The 13753-nt window shown below is 37.0% G+C and overlaps 1 protein-coding gene across 3 annotated transcripts in view; it reads left to right on the top strand.

Moving 5' to 3' along the window:
• LRRC49 (leucine rich repeat containing 49) overlaps positions 1 to 13753 on the top strand; it is a 159318-nt gene that overhangs the window by 120488 nt on the left and 25077 nt on the right. The gene's annotated exons all lie outside the window — the stretch shown is intronic.

Below are 13753 nucleotides of genomic sequence, written 5' to 3'. Positions count from 1 at the left end.
AGGAAACTGCCTCCTGCTATGGTCATGGAACACTTTGCTACAGTCAAGGACAACAGGAGACTGTTGTCCCAGCTGTGAGCACCAGGATCATACCACTTTAACTGCGCTGGGGATCAGGAAGTTCCCTACTCTGCTCCCCAGAATCTGGCTCCAGAATCATGTTACCCTACTATAATTTACACTAACAAAGTGAGTCTTTTGCATGCTACTCCTACTTCCCCACTTAGCCCAGTTCTGAATTTAAATCTTACCCAGGTGTATCTGATTGATGGAATATAAATCCCATCTAAAACCCACAAAACCATTCTGAAAAAAAAAAAGGAGGCATTGAATTCAAGAAACAATGATGTAGAAATAAATCAGTAAAAATTATAGTTGTCTGAATAAGTATTAATGTATAATGTTAAAAGATTAAATAACCTAAAATAAAATCCAAGAAAATCCTAAGAGAATGGAAGTTAAAGTTTACTTTCTTTCCCTGTTTAGGAGAGATAATAGGTACTAATTAAAACAAAATTGATGGAAAATACACATTTGTGTGTATTAAAATATTAAGGGTTTTCATTAGAAAAGATTAGATGGATAATTTCTAAACTACTAAAAGGAAAAGGTGATCAACAAAAAGCAGGAAGGAAAAAAATAGCATTTGGGTTATCACCATAAATATTAATAAAGTCTTCTATTAATAGATACTAACTCTCAGATTGAATTAAAAACATGTTTTTTCAGAGATACCTCTAAAAAACCCCTAAAGGCTTAAAGCAAAGGGATGGGAAATGTATAATGAGCTAAATGCCAACAACAAACAAATACAGGAATATTAGTGGTTAATAATGATAGAATTGATGACACTAAAAATTACAATCCACCAGAAAATAGTTATGAAACAGTGTAACTAAGACTACAGCTTTTAAACATATCAACAAATAGAAGCATATATTGACAAATTTTTCAGTTATTGTAATAGACATTAATATGCTTCTGTCATAAATCAGATCAAATCAACTAAAATAAGAAAGACTATAGAGGATTTGAATAACATAGTTAACACATTTTATCAAATAAATATACTTAAAATCTTATACTGACAACCTTATTCCCAGTTCAGAAAAAAAAACACATATTTTATTCAAACATCTATGGAATGTTTCTAAAAGGTGACCATATATTAAACTCAGAGTAAATCTTCAAGTATCTCAAAAAGCATACTCATACAAATCACATTTTCTAATCATAATATTATAAAATTAGAAAATAATGGGTCAGGATAGCCAAAAACTTATCTAGTTGGAATTGGGATGGGAAGTGGGGTAGACAGCAGATGCAAGCTTCCAGAAAACAAAATACAAATGCCTTTAAACTTAAAAAAGAGGATATTTGATCAAAGTCATAGACAACCAAATTTTAAAATAATGAGATAACTTTGTGGGAAAAGACTAGAAGTTTGATGATATGCAGCAGCAGTCCTCAACCTTTTTGGCACCAGGGACTGGTTTCATGAAAGACAATTTTGCCATGAACAGTTGATTTTTTCAAAATGCTTACCTCTAAGTGTTGAATTGGAGGGAGACACTAGGATTCCAAAGTACATAGATATTTTTACTCTATGCTTCTGTGAACCTCTTGAATTATCTTCTTGCTTTTTGTTCTATCTTGTTTTTTTGGTTTTATCCTTTTTTAAAAGCATTTAAAATACTTTAATGCTTTTGAATTAAAGAGGAAATTAAAGCTAAAATAATAAATCATATATAAATGAGTTTGACAATAAGAATACTATATGTCAAAACCTCTGGGATGTGACCAGAGCTGTGCTGATGGGAAATTGTGTATCTTTAATGTAGTTATTAAAAAATAAGAAAGATTAGAAAGTAATGAATGAAGCTTTTACTTCAGGAACCTAGAGAAATACCAAAGTAAGGCAAAATTTAAAAAATTGGAAAAAAGAAGTTCATAAAGATAATAGCAGCTTTTAAAGAAATAAGAATTTGAAAGAGAATAGTTGACCAATAAAAGCAAACACTGACTCTCCAGAAAATCTAAGAATTCAACTATTAAACTTTTTGAATCAATCGGAATATATAACAATGAGGCCAGATACTAGATTAACATATCAAAATAATTAATATTTCTTCATACCAATAATAAGCTGTTGAAAATAGTATTAGAAAACATACCCCATTTATAGAGGCAAAGAAACTATGAAATACCAGAAAATACACCTTATAAAAAGTAACTCTGACATACACAGTAAAATTGGGAACAGGCCTGGCATGGTGGCTCATGCCTGTAGTCCTAGCACTTTGGGAGGCTGAGGCAGGTGGATCGCTTGAGCCCAGGGGTTTGAGACCAGCCTGGGCAACATGGCAAGACTCCATCTCTAGAAAAAACACAAAGACTAACCAGGCATGTGGCTTGCGCCTGTGGTCCCAACTACTTGTTGGGGCTGAGGCAGGAGGGAGGATCGCTTGAGCGTGGGAGGCTGAGGCTGCAGTGAGCCATGATCTGCGCCACTGTACTCTGATCTGGGTGACAGAGCAAGACTCTGTCTCTTAAATAAATAAATAAATAAATAAATGAAAATACAATTAAGAACAAAAGGAAGTTTAAAATGAATATTTACAATGTTAACAAATTCTAAGACTTAATATTGTAAAGATGCCAATTTATCCAAATTAAATTACAAATTTACTTAATTCTCAATAAAAAATCCCAATATGATTTCTCAGGAACCTAAAACAGGATATATTTTATATCTTAGAAAGGCATTTATCATCTCATGTTAATGAAAATGTTCTACTATACTTTCTCATACTTCCTGAAGGTTTGTAACATGTAGCTCACATTTTACAGTTTTATATGATCATCATATAGTAAAAATACATAAGCAGACAGGAGAATATATTTGCAGCATGTTTAACAAAATTTTTAAGAAATCCTACAAATTTAGTAAGAAAAAAGACAGTTGAGATAATAGAAAAAAAAAAGGCAAAGCATATAAAGAGAAAACTCACAAGAAGAAATATGAATAACCAAATAATGTAAGCCTAAACTCACTTGTCTGTCAGAGAAATACAGCTTAAATTAAAATAATGAGATGTCATTTTGCCAATGAGATTGACTTAAAATTTAAAAGCAATAATATCAATGACTTTTTAGTATTTAGGACGATGTACACTGTACATGTTGGTAGAAGTGTAATATGACTTTTGGTGGAAGGTAGTTTTGCAATGTCTATCAAAATTTAAAGCATACATATATTTGAACCCTGTAGTTTTAGTACTAGGCATATAGTCTATTGAAATACACATATGCACAAGTTATTTATGTAGTAGGCTGCCATGCTTTATTGTTTGTAGTTACTTAACTTTGGAAAGTAAACAAATGCCAAATAATTGGTAAAACTAAGTATATCATAGTACTTCTACATTTACAGATGTAGAATCTATATGATACTATTTATATTACAGTAGATAATATGACTGTAAAAGAAGGAGGAGGAGGGGGAGAAAGATTGAGGTAAATCTCCTGTTCTGACATTAAATGATCCAGAGACAGTTCATTAAATGAAATACAGCATAAAACTATTTACATTATGACCCAATGTTATTTAAAACAACATAATAAATATGTAGACATAAAAATATGAAAACAGAAAGGGAGTTGACAGGATGAACACCTGGGAGGATATAGATATGAGGAGTGGTGGTAGAGTAGTTGAAGAATGATTTTCAGGTTTTATTCTATGTCTGTACAGTTTGAAAAGAGTAGTTTTTGAGTTTTACTCTGTATATATCTGTATAAGATTAGGAATATATTGAACTTCTGTTTCTGAAAATGATGAGTTTGGTTGTTTTTACCATTCCTTGAGTTAAAAGCAATACAAAATGCTAGACAAAATAAAAACCTTCATAAAAGTTTTGGGGAGCCAGTAAGGTATAACATAATTACCAGGCCAGAATCTATGGGAAAAGCAGAACATTGAAAATTAAGGTAGACACAAAGCTCTTAGAACCAAACTTACTTTTCCTGCTTTTACACACCATTCAACACTTCCGATGCCAGATAAGTGAGGGGGTTTTCCCCACACACCAGCGTGGCAATTCAGCAGCAGACATCAGCTGGGTGCCCTCTAATTCAATTTAATTCGGACACTGCCTACCTGGAGATAGTGTCAGATCCCACAGGTTGAAAGATCAGTCCCACAAGACAGCTCCTCCCCACCAAACCCAGCCTCCCTACATCACATGCCAGTTGCAAGCACAAGTTGTGACCTATGCTTCTGACTGATCAGCTATAAATTGAGATTCTGACAACCCCCTTCTTGGGGGGGGTTCTATTAGTTTGCTTAGAGTGGCTCACAGAATACAAGGAAACACTTTAGTTACATTTACCCAGTTATTATAAAGGATGTCACAAAGGATACAGATGAACAGCCAGATGGAAAAAATGCATAGAGCAAGGCATGTGGGAAGGGACACAGAGCTTCCATGCTGTCTCCAGGCATACCACACTTCAGGAACCTCCACGTGTTCATCTATCCAGAAGTTCTCTGAATCTTGTCCTTTTGGGTTTTTATGGAGACTTCATAATGTAGGCATGATAAATGAAATCATTGGCTATTGGTAATCAAGTCAATTTTCAGCTCCTCTCCCCTCCCCTGAGGTTGGCAATGGGGCTGGAGGTCCCACCCCTCTAATTATGCCTTGGCCTTTCCAGTGCCCAACCCCCATCCTAAAGCTATCTTGCTCACACACCCCAGGTACCAGCCATCTCATTAGCATAAAAACATTCTCATTACTCCTGCAATTCCAAGGGTTTTAGGAACTTTTTGCCAGGAAATGGGAATGGAGAGAGTACAGGGATGGACAAAGACCAAATGTATATTTTATCATATCATAGAGACTGTTTGATCCAGAGGCATTTCAAGGAAACATACATTTTTGTTCTGCTAGCCTAGAACAGTAGAAATGATGGAAATCAAAGCCCAGGGCTCCATCTAAAGTGGTAAATATAAATTGACGTCTTTCTAAGATTAAAATGAAACCCCAGTGGCTATACCATCAGGTCAGAAATAAGCCTAGCTCTTCTCCCCACTCAGGAATTTCCAAGGAAAGTTGCCTTGATAGGAGCAGAAAAGAGGAAAGTTGTCCTTAAGCAAATGTAAACAAAAAGCAGTCCTCATATAGTTGTACAGCCTGAATTCATAACACATAGCTAGTTTAAAATAATACAAAGGTTTAAATATCACTGTCTGTAAATATCTGGAAAAAGCAAATGTACCTCCTCTCTGGAAGAAGCTACTTTCACCTTGTCTCAAAGAATCCTCATGGCTAATTTTTAAGGGCAATTACCAGCATACAATGAAAATATAAATAACCAGTCACACAAGAAAATAAGACATCATGTAAAAGAACTAGAAGGAAAAAACAGACTACAGAAGGAGATCCATGAATACTTTAAATATTGGTATTATCATGCATAGACTATAAAATGACTGTGCCTAGTATATGTCATGATATACAAGATAAGCTTGAAAATATCTGAAGAGAATAAGAAATTGTAAAAAATGATCCAGCAGACATGAAAGGAAATTATATAAATGAAAAATGTAATACACAAAGTTAAAATTTAATTAGGAGGCTTAACAGCTGACTAGACACAGTTGAAAAGAGATCCATAAACTGAGAGACAGACTAGAAGAGATTTTCTGGAATGTAGTACAAAAGGAAAAGAAGATAGAGTATATGAGAAAGTGGCTAAGAAATTTGGAGGACAAAGTGAGTTGGAAGGTTTAACATCTGACTGAAGTTTCAAAAAGACACAATGGAGAGCATAGAGTAGAGGCAATATTAAAACAGCTAATGGCAAATATTGTTCAGAACTGATGAAATATACAAACCACACATTAAATAAGCCCAGCTAATCACAAAAAGGATAAATGAAAAGAAATCTACACCTAGTCACATCACAGTGAAACTACAGAATTCTAAATATAAGGTGAAAAGTTTTTAAAACAACCAGGAAAAGAGAGGTTACCTTGAAAAGAGTGGAGATCAACAAATTGATTTCATAACAGCAGCGGTGGAAGCCAGAAGATAGGATAATGAATGATGTGTTCAATGTACTGAAGGAAATTACCAACCTAGAATTCTATGCACAGCAAATATGTCTTTTAAGAATGAAGGTGAAATAAAGACATTTCAAACAAAATAATAAAAACAAAATCTAAGAGAATTCCCATTAGTATTCTTACACTAAAAGAAATTATAAAGCTTATAATTAAGGGAGGACAGTGACCCCAGTTAGATGGTCTGAGATGCAAGAAAAGCTAAAGAGCAAGGAAAGTACTAAATATGTTGGATAAGGCTAAATGAACATTGGCCATATAAATTAGGGATATCCAATCTTTTGGTTTCCTTGGGCCACATTGGAAGAAGAATTGCCTTGGGCTACATGTAAAATACACTAACACTAATGATAGCTGATGAGCTAGAAAAAAAATCACAAAAAAATCTCATAAGAAAGTTTACAAATTTATGTTGGGCCACATTCAAAGCCATCCTAGACCACATGTGGTGGCCCGTCAGCCACAGGTTGGACAAGGTTGATAGAGATCAACAGTAACAACATTTTGTGGGGTTTAAAAATATAAAATTAAAATACACTGCAACAGTAGTATATGTAGCAGGAAGGAGTAAATGGAGATATTGTATTTTAGGACCTTGTATTATCTGGGATGGAGATAAATACAGTGATTAACTTTATATATTAGTGGGTTAATGTTGTTCATGTTGTAATTTCTATGGTAACCAAATAATAAGCAAATATATAGCTTCTAAATTAGTAAGGTAGGCAAAGAGAAAACGAAAAATAGAACATGTGGATTAAGCAGAAAGAAAAGAAAATGGTAGATTTAAACATAAATAATGATATATCAGCATGTATGTTCCTATCACTACCAGTACTGTGTAACACCCCAAATCTTAGTGGCTTAAAACAAGAAGCATTTATTTTTTTCTTTGAGTCTATAGGTCAGCTAGGTGGATCTTCTGCCTTCAGCTGGGGTCCTCATGTATCAGTAGTCACCTGTGGATTGGTAGGCAAGGTAGATCTGCTGATCTAACCTTGGCTGTCTCACTTGTTTGAGGGTTGGCTGGCTGTAACCTGGTCTAGGAAGGCCTTAGCTGAGACAACCTGTCACTGCTACACATGGTCTCTCATACTCCAGAAATCCGCCTGGGCTTGTTCTCATGGCAGAGGCAGGGTTCAAAGAAAAAGTAGAAATATGCAAGGCCTCTTGAGTCCTATGCTAAGAACTGACATACCATCATTTCACCCACATTCTTTTGGTCAAATCAGATAACAGAGCAACACTTAGGGACCTGAGAGTAGGCCTTATGTAGCTGTAAAATCACATTGTAAAGGACATGGATGCAAGGAAGCCATAATACAACCATCAATGTAATGAATCTATCTTAATGATAAAATGCAAATATACTAATTGTTCTGATTAAAATGCAAAGATTGGCTGGGCCTGGTGGCTCATGCCTGTAATCCCAGCACTTTGGGAGACCAAGACAGGCAGATCACCTGAGATCAGGAGTTCAAGACCAACCTGGCCAACATTGTGAAACCCTGTCTCTACTAAAAATACAAAAATTAGCCGGATGTGGTGGAACGTGCCTGTAATCCCAGCTACTCAGGAGGCTGAGGCATGAGAATCACTTGAACCCAGGAGGCAGAGGTTGCAGTGAGCTGAGACGGTGCAGCTGCACCTCAGCCTGGGTGACAGAGCAAGACCCTATCTCCAAAAAAAAAAAAATAAAATAAAAAATAAAATGCTAAGATTGTCAGACTGAATAAAAAATTAAGTTCAACTATATGTTGTTTACAAGAGATACATCTGAAATATGTTTACATAAATATTGAAAACAAAAAAGTGAGAAAAGATAAACAACATAAATACTACCAAAATAAAAATGGAGTAGCTATTGAGGACTCAATACTTGAAAGTTGAAAGTAATACTAGAAATAAAAAGGATCATTTCAAAATGATAATAGGTTCAAGTTCACTAGAAAACTATAGGACATTTAAATTTGTATGCACTTATTAGCATAACCTTAAAAATGTATAACCCCAAAATTGACAGAACTACAAATCCAAAATTACAATTAGTGGGAAGTTTTAATACATCTCTGAGTAATTAATAGAAAAAGGATATAAAATGCTTGAATAATGTGATAAATTTGACCTAATTACCACTTAGAGAACATTGCCCCAGCAGCTGCACATTCTTGTCAAGCATACAGGGAACATTTTAAAAAATTGACCAAATACTATTCATAAAGCAAATGTCCAGAGATTGCAAAGAATTGAAATCACATGGAGCATGTTTTCTATTCAAAATGCAGTCAACTTTAACCTGACTACAAAATGATAACCAGGAAATTTCCATATATTTGAAAATTAAGAAACACATTTCTAAATAACCCACAGGTTAAAGATAATTTCATAATAGAAATCTGAAACTACCTTGAACTGAAATATAATAAAAATACCCATTTCAAAACTTGTGGGATCAAGTTAAAGTGGTGCTAAATGGAGACAGCCTTGACATGGATGTAGTAGGAAAGAATAAAAGCTGAAAATGAATGCGCTAAAACACTTATCTCACCAAGGTAGCAAAAGAGCAGCAAAATAATCCAGAAGAAAGTTTAAAAAAAGAAATGATGTTAAAACAGTATTAATGTAAAGTTGATTATGTGAAAAGACTAATAAAAGTGATATAAGATGTGTATAGGCATTACTTTTGTAATTTAAAGAAAATCAGTAAAGAAAGTAAATGGAAATAGGGGCCAAGATGGCAAATTAGCAGTAGCTGCAGTCGGAGACTCCCACTGAGAAGAACAAAATGGTGAGTGAATCCTGCACCGGCAACTGAGGTATCCAGGCCCTGTTATTGGGACTGACTGGGCATTTGGTATGACCCATGGAGAGAGAGGAAAAGCAGGGTGGTGCGATGGCCCACCTGAGAGCCACACAGGGCAAGGGGAGCTCCCACCCCCAGCAAAGGGAGGCAGTGAGTGATTGCGCTACCCTGCCTGGGAAACCACACTTTTTCCATGGATCTGTGCAACCCACAGATCAGGAGATCCCCCTCATGAGCCCATGCCACCAGGGCCTTGGATCTCAAGCACAGAGCTGTGCATATTCTCAGTGACCACTTGGCTGGATACTGCCTAAGGCTACCAAGTTCCTCCAGGGAGAGGCAGTCACCATCAGTGAGGCTGCCTGCTGCCTCCTTGGGACAGATTCACTGCAGCAGCCTGAGCTCCCCAGGGGAGGGGCAGATGCCATCACTGCATCTGACTGCTGCCTAAGACCACTGAGCTCCCAGAGAGAGGGGTGGCAGCCATCACTGCAGTAACCCATCCTGCTTACTAGGTGGGGCCTCCCTGCAGGAATTTCAGCAACTCCAGCCAGGGGTTTAGGGACAGAACTCTGATCTCCCTGGGACTGAGCCCCTGAGGGGCAGCCGTAGTGTCCACAGATCAGCAGAGTTAGTCTTTCTCCTGCTGGCTCTGAGGTATCTGGGTAGTCCAGACAAGTAGGATTCCTCCCAGTGCAGTGCACCCCTTCCACTAAGGGACAGCCAGAGTGCTTCATTAAGCAGGTGCTGGATCCCATGCCTCCTGAGTGGGTGGGACTCCCCCCAACAAGGGTTGCCAGACACCTAATACAGGAGCATTCCCACTGGCATCATACTGGTGCCCCTCTAGGACAGAGGTCCCAGAGGAAGAAGCAGGCAGTCATCTTTACTGTTTTGCAACCTCCACTAATGACACCTCCAAGTGCAGGAGGGACCCAGGCAAATAGGGTCTGGAGTGGACCCCCACAAACCACAGTAGCCTTACATAAGAGGGGCTGACTGTTGAAAAAAAGCAAACAAAAAACAACAACAACAGCACAACAAAAAAGTCCCCATAGAAACCCCATCCAAAGATTAGCAGCCTCAAAGATCAAAGCTAAATAAACTCACGAAGATGAGAAAGAATCAATGAAAAAAACACTGAAAACTCAAAAAGCTAGAATGCCTCTCCTCCTCCAAATTATCCCAACACCTCTCCAGCAAGGACACAGAACTGGGTGGAGGGTGATATGGATGAATTGACAAAATAATGCAAAGAAGCCAAGAACTATGCTAAAAGATTGCAGGAGCTGTTAACCAGAATAACCAGTTTAGAGAGGAACATAAGAGGCCTGATGGAACTGATACCAAGCAGAGGAAAGAATTTCAGAGCTTGAAGACTGTCTTGATGAAATAAGACAGGCAGACAAGATTAGAGAAAAAAGAATGAAAAGGAATGAACAAAACCTCTGAGAACTAGGGGATTATGTAAAAAGACAAAACCTACAACTGACTGGGGAACCTGAAAGAGACAGGGAGAATGGAACCAAGTTAGAAAACATACTTCAGGATATCATCCAGGAGAACTTCCCCTACCTAAAAAGACAGGCTAACATTCATATTCAGGAAATCCAGAGAACTACAGTAAGATACTCCATGAGAAGATCAACCCTAAGACACATAATTAACAGATTCTCCAAGGTTGAAATGAAGGAAAAAATGTTAAGGGCAGCCAGAGAGAAGGGCCAGTCACCTACAAAGGGAAGCCTATCTGACTAACAGTGGACCTCTCAGCAGAAAGCCTACAAGCCAGAAGAGATTGGAGGAAAAGCCATCACCAGCCACTGCAAAAACACACTGAAGTACAAAGATCAATGACACTATGAAGCAAGTACATCAACAAGTCTGCAGAATAACCTGATAGCATCATGATGACAGGACCAAATTCACACATAACAATATTAACCTTAAATGGGCTAAATGCCCCAATTAAAAGACACAGAATGGCAAGCTGGATAAAGAGTCAAGACCCATCTGTGTGCTGTATTCAAGAGACCCATCTCACGTGCAAAGACACACAAAATAAAATAAAATGAAATAATAAAATAAAGGGATGGAGGAAAATTTACCAAGCAAATTGAAAGAAAAAAAAAAGCAGGGGTTGCAATCCTAGTTTCTGACAAAATGGACTTTAAACCAACACAGATCAAAAAAGACAGAGAAGGGCATTACATAACAGTAAAGGGATCAATACAACAAGAAGAGCTAACTATCCTAAATATATATGCACCCAATGCAGGAGCACCCAGATTCATAAAACACCTTCTTAGAGACCTACAAAGAGACGTAGACTCCCACACAATAATAGTGGGAGACTTTAACACCCCACTGTCAACATTAGATCATTGAGACAGAAAATTAACAAGGATTTTCAGAACTTGAACTCAGCTCTGGATTGAGTGGACCTTATAGATCTACAGAACTCTCCACCCAAAAACAACGGAATATACATTCTTCTCAGCACCACATGGTATTTACTCTAAAATTGATCACATAATTGGAAGTAAAACACTCCTCAGCAAATACAGAAGAACTGAAATCATAATAACCTGTCTCTTGGACCACAGCTCAATCAAATTAGAACTCAGGATTAAGAAACTCACTCAAAACCACACAACTACATGGAAATGGAACAACCTACTCCTGAATGACTTCTGGATAAATAATTAATTAAGGCAGAAACCAAGAAGTTATTTGAAACCGTTGAGAACAAAGAGTCAATATACCAGAATCTCTAGGACACAGCTAAAGTAGTGTTAAAAGGGAAATTTATAGCACTAACTGCCCACATCAAAAAGCTAAAAAGATCTCAAATCAACACCCTAACATCACAATTAAAAGAACTAGAGAAGCAAGAGCAAATAAACCCCAAAGCCAGCAGAAGACAAGAAATAACAAAGATCAGAGCAGAACTGAAGGAGATAGAGACATGAAAAACCCTTTAAAAAAATCAATGAATCCACGAGCTGTTTTTTTGGAAAAAATTAATAAAATAGACCTTTATCTAGACTAATAAAGAACAAAAGAGAGAAGAATCCAATAGACACAATAAAAAATGATAAAGTTGATAGCACCATTGGCCCCACAGAAATACAAACAACCATCAGAGAATACTATAAATACCTCTATGCAAATAAACTAGAAAATCTAGAGGAAATGGATAAATTCCTGGACACATACACCCTGCCAAGACTGAATCGGGAAGAAGTTGAATTCCTGAATAGACCAATAACAAGTTCTGAAATTGAGGCAATAATAAATAGCCTACCAATCAAAAAAAAGCCCAGGACCAGATGGATTTACAGCTGAATTCTACCAGAGATACAAAGAGGAGCTTTTATTCTGTACTTTTTTTTTTCTCACTTTAAGTTCTGGGATACATGTGCAGAACATGCAGGTTTGTTACATAGGTATACATGTGCCATAATGGTTGACTGCACCCACCAAGCTGTCATCCAGGTTTTAAGGCCTGCATGCATTAGGCATTTGTCCTAATGCTCTCCCTCCCCTTGCCCCCACCCCCGACAGGCCCCAGTGTGTGATGTTCCCACTCTGTGTCCTTGTGTTCTCATTTTTCAACTCCCACCTATGAGTGAGAACATGCAGTGTTTGGTTTTCTGCTTCTCTGTTGGTTTGCTGAGAATGATGGCTTCCAGCTTCATCTGTGTCCCTGCAAAGGACATGAATTCATTCTTTTTTATGGCTGCATAGTATTCCATGCTGTATATGTGCCACATTTTTTAATTCAGTCTATCACTGATGGGCATTTGGGTTGGTTCCAAGTATTTGCTATTATAAACAGTACTGCAATAAACATACATGTGCATGTGTCTTTATAGTAGAATGATTTATAATCCTTTGGGTATATACCCAATAATGGGATTGCTGGGTCAAATGGTATTTCTGGTTCTAGATCCCTGAGGAATCACCACACTGTCTCCCACAATGGTTGAACTAATTTACACTCCCACCAACAGTGTGAAAGAACTCCTATTTCTCCCCAGCTTCACCAGCATCTGCTGTTTCTTGACTTTTTTTTTTTGTAGAAATAAAAATATTTATTAAGCTTTCTAAAATAAAGATATTTAAGATTTGATTGTATTTCAACTTTCCATTTTCATTTTTTTCATTTTAAAGAGAATTAATAAATTTAAGGCACCTTTTACTAAAATTACTATTACTTTTTTTTTCACTTTTCTAAGAATTCTTTTTTTTTTCTTTTTTTTATTATTATACTTTAAGTTCTAGGGTACATGTGCACAAGGTGAAGGTTTGTTACATATGTTTACATGTGCCATGTTGGTGTGCTGCACCCATTAACTTGTCATTTACATTAGGTATATCTCCTAATGCTATCCCTCCCCTTCCCCCTTCCCCACAATAGGACCCGGTGTGTGACGTTCCCCTTCCTGTGTCCAAGTGATCTCATTGTTCAGTTCCCACCTATGAGTAAGAACATATGGTATTTGGTTTTCTGTTCTTGTGATAGTTTGCTGAGAATGATGGTTTCCAGCTGCATCTATGTTCCTACAAAGGACACGAACTCATCCTTTTTTATGGCTGCATAGTATTCCATGGTGTATATGTGCCACATTTTCTTAATTCAGTCTGTCACTGATGGACATTTGGGTTGATTCCAAGTCTTTGCTATTGTGAATAGTGCTGCAATAAACATACGTGTGCATGTGTCTTTATAGCAGCATGATTTATAATCCTTTGAGTATATACCCAGTAATGGGATGGCTGGGTCAAATGGTATTTCTAGTTCTAGATCCTTGAGGAAT

Source organism: Rhinopithecus bieti, unplaced genomic scaffold (genome assembly GCF_001698545.2).
Source record: "Rhinopithecus bieti isolate Rb0 unplaced genomic scaffold, ASM169854v2 scaffold_31548, whole genome shotgun sequence".
NCBI lineage: Eukaryota > Metazoa > Chordata > Mammalia > Primates > Cercopithecidae > Rhinopithecus > Rhinopithecus bieti.
The sequence above is the reverse complement of the archived record's forward strand: the minus strand, read 5'-3'. Positions and strand labels throughout refer to the sequence as shown.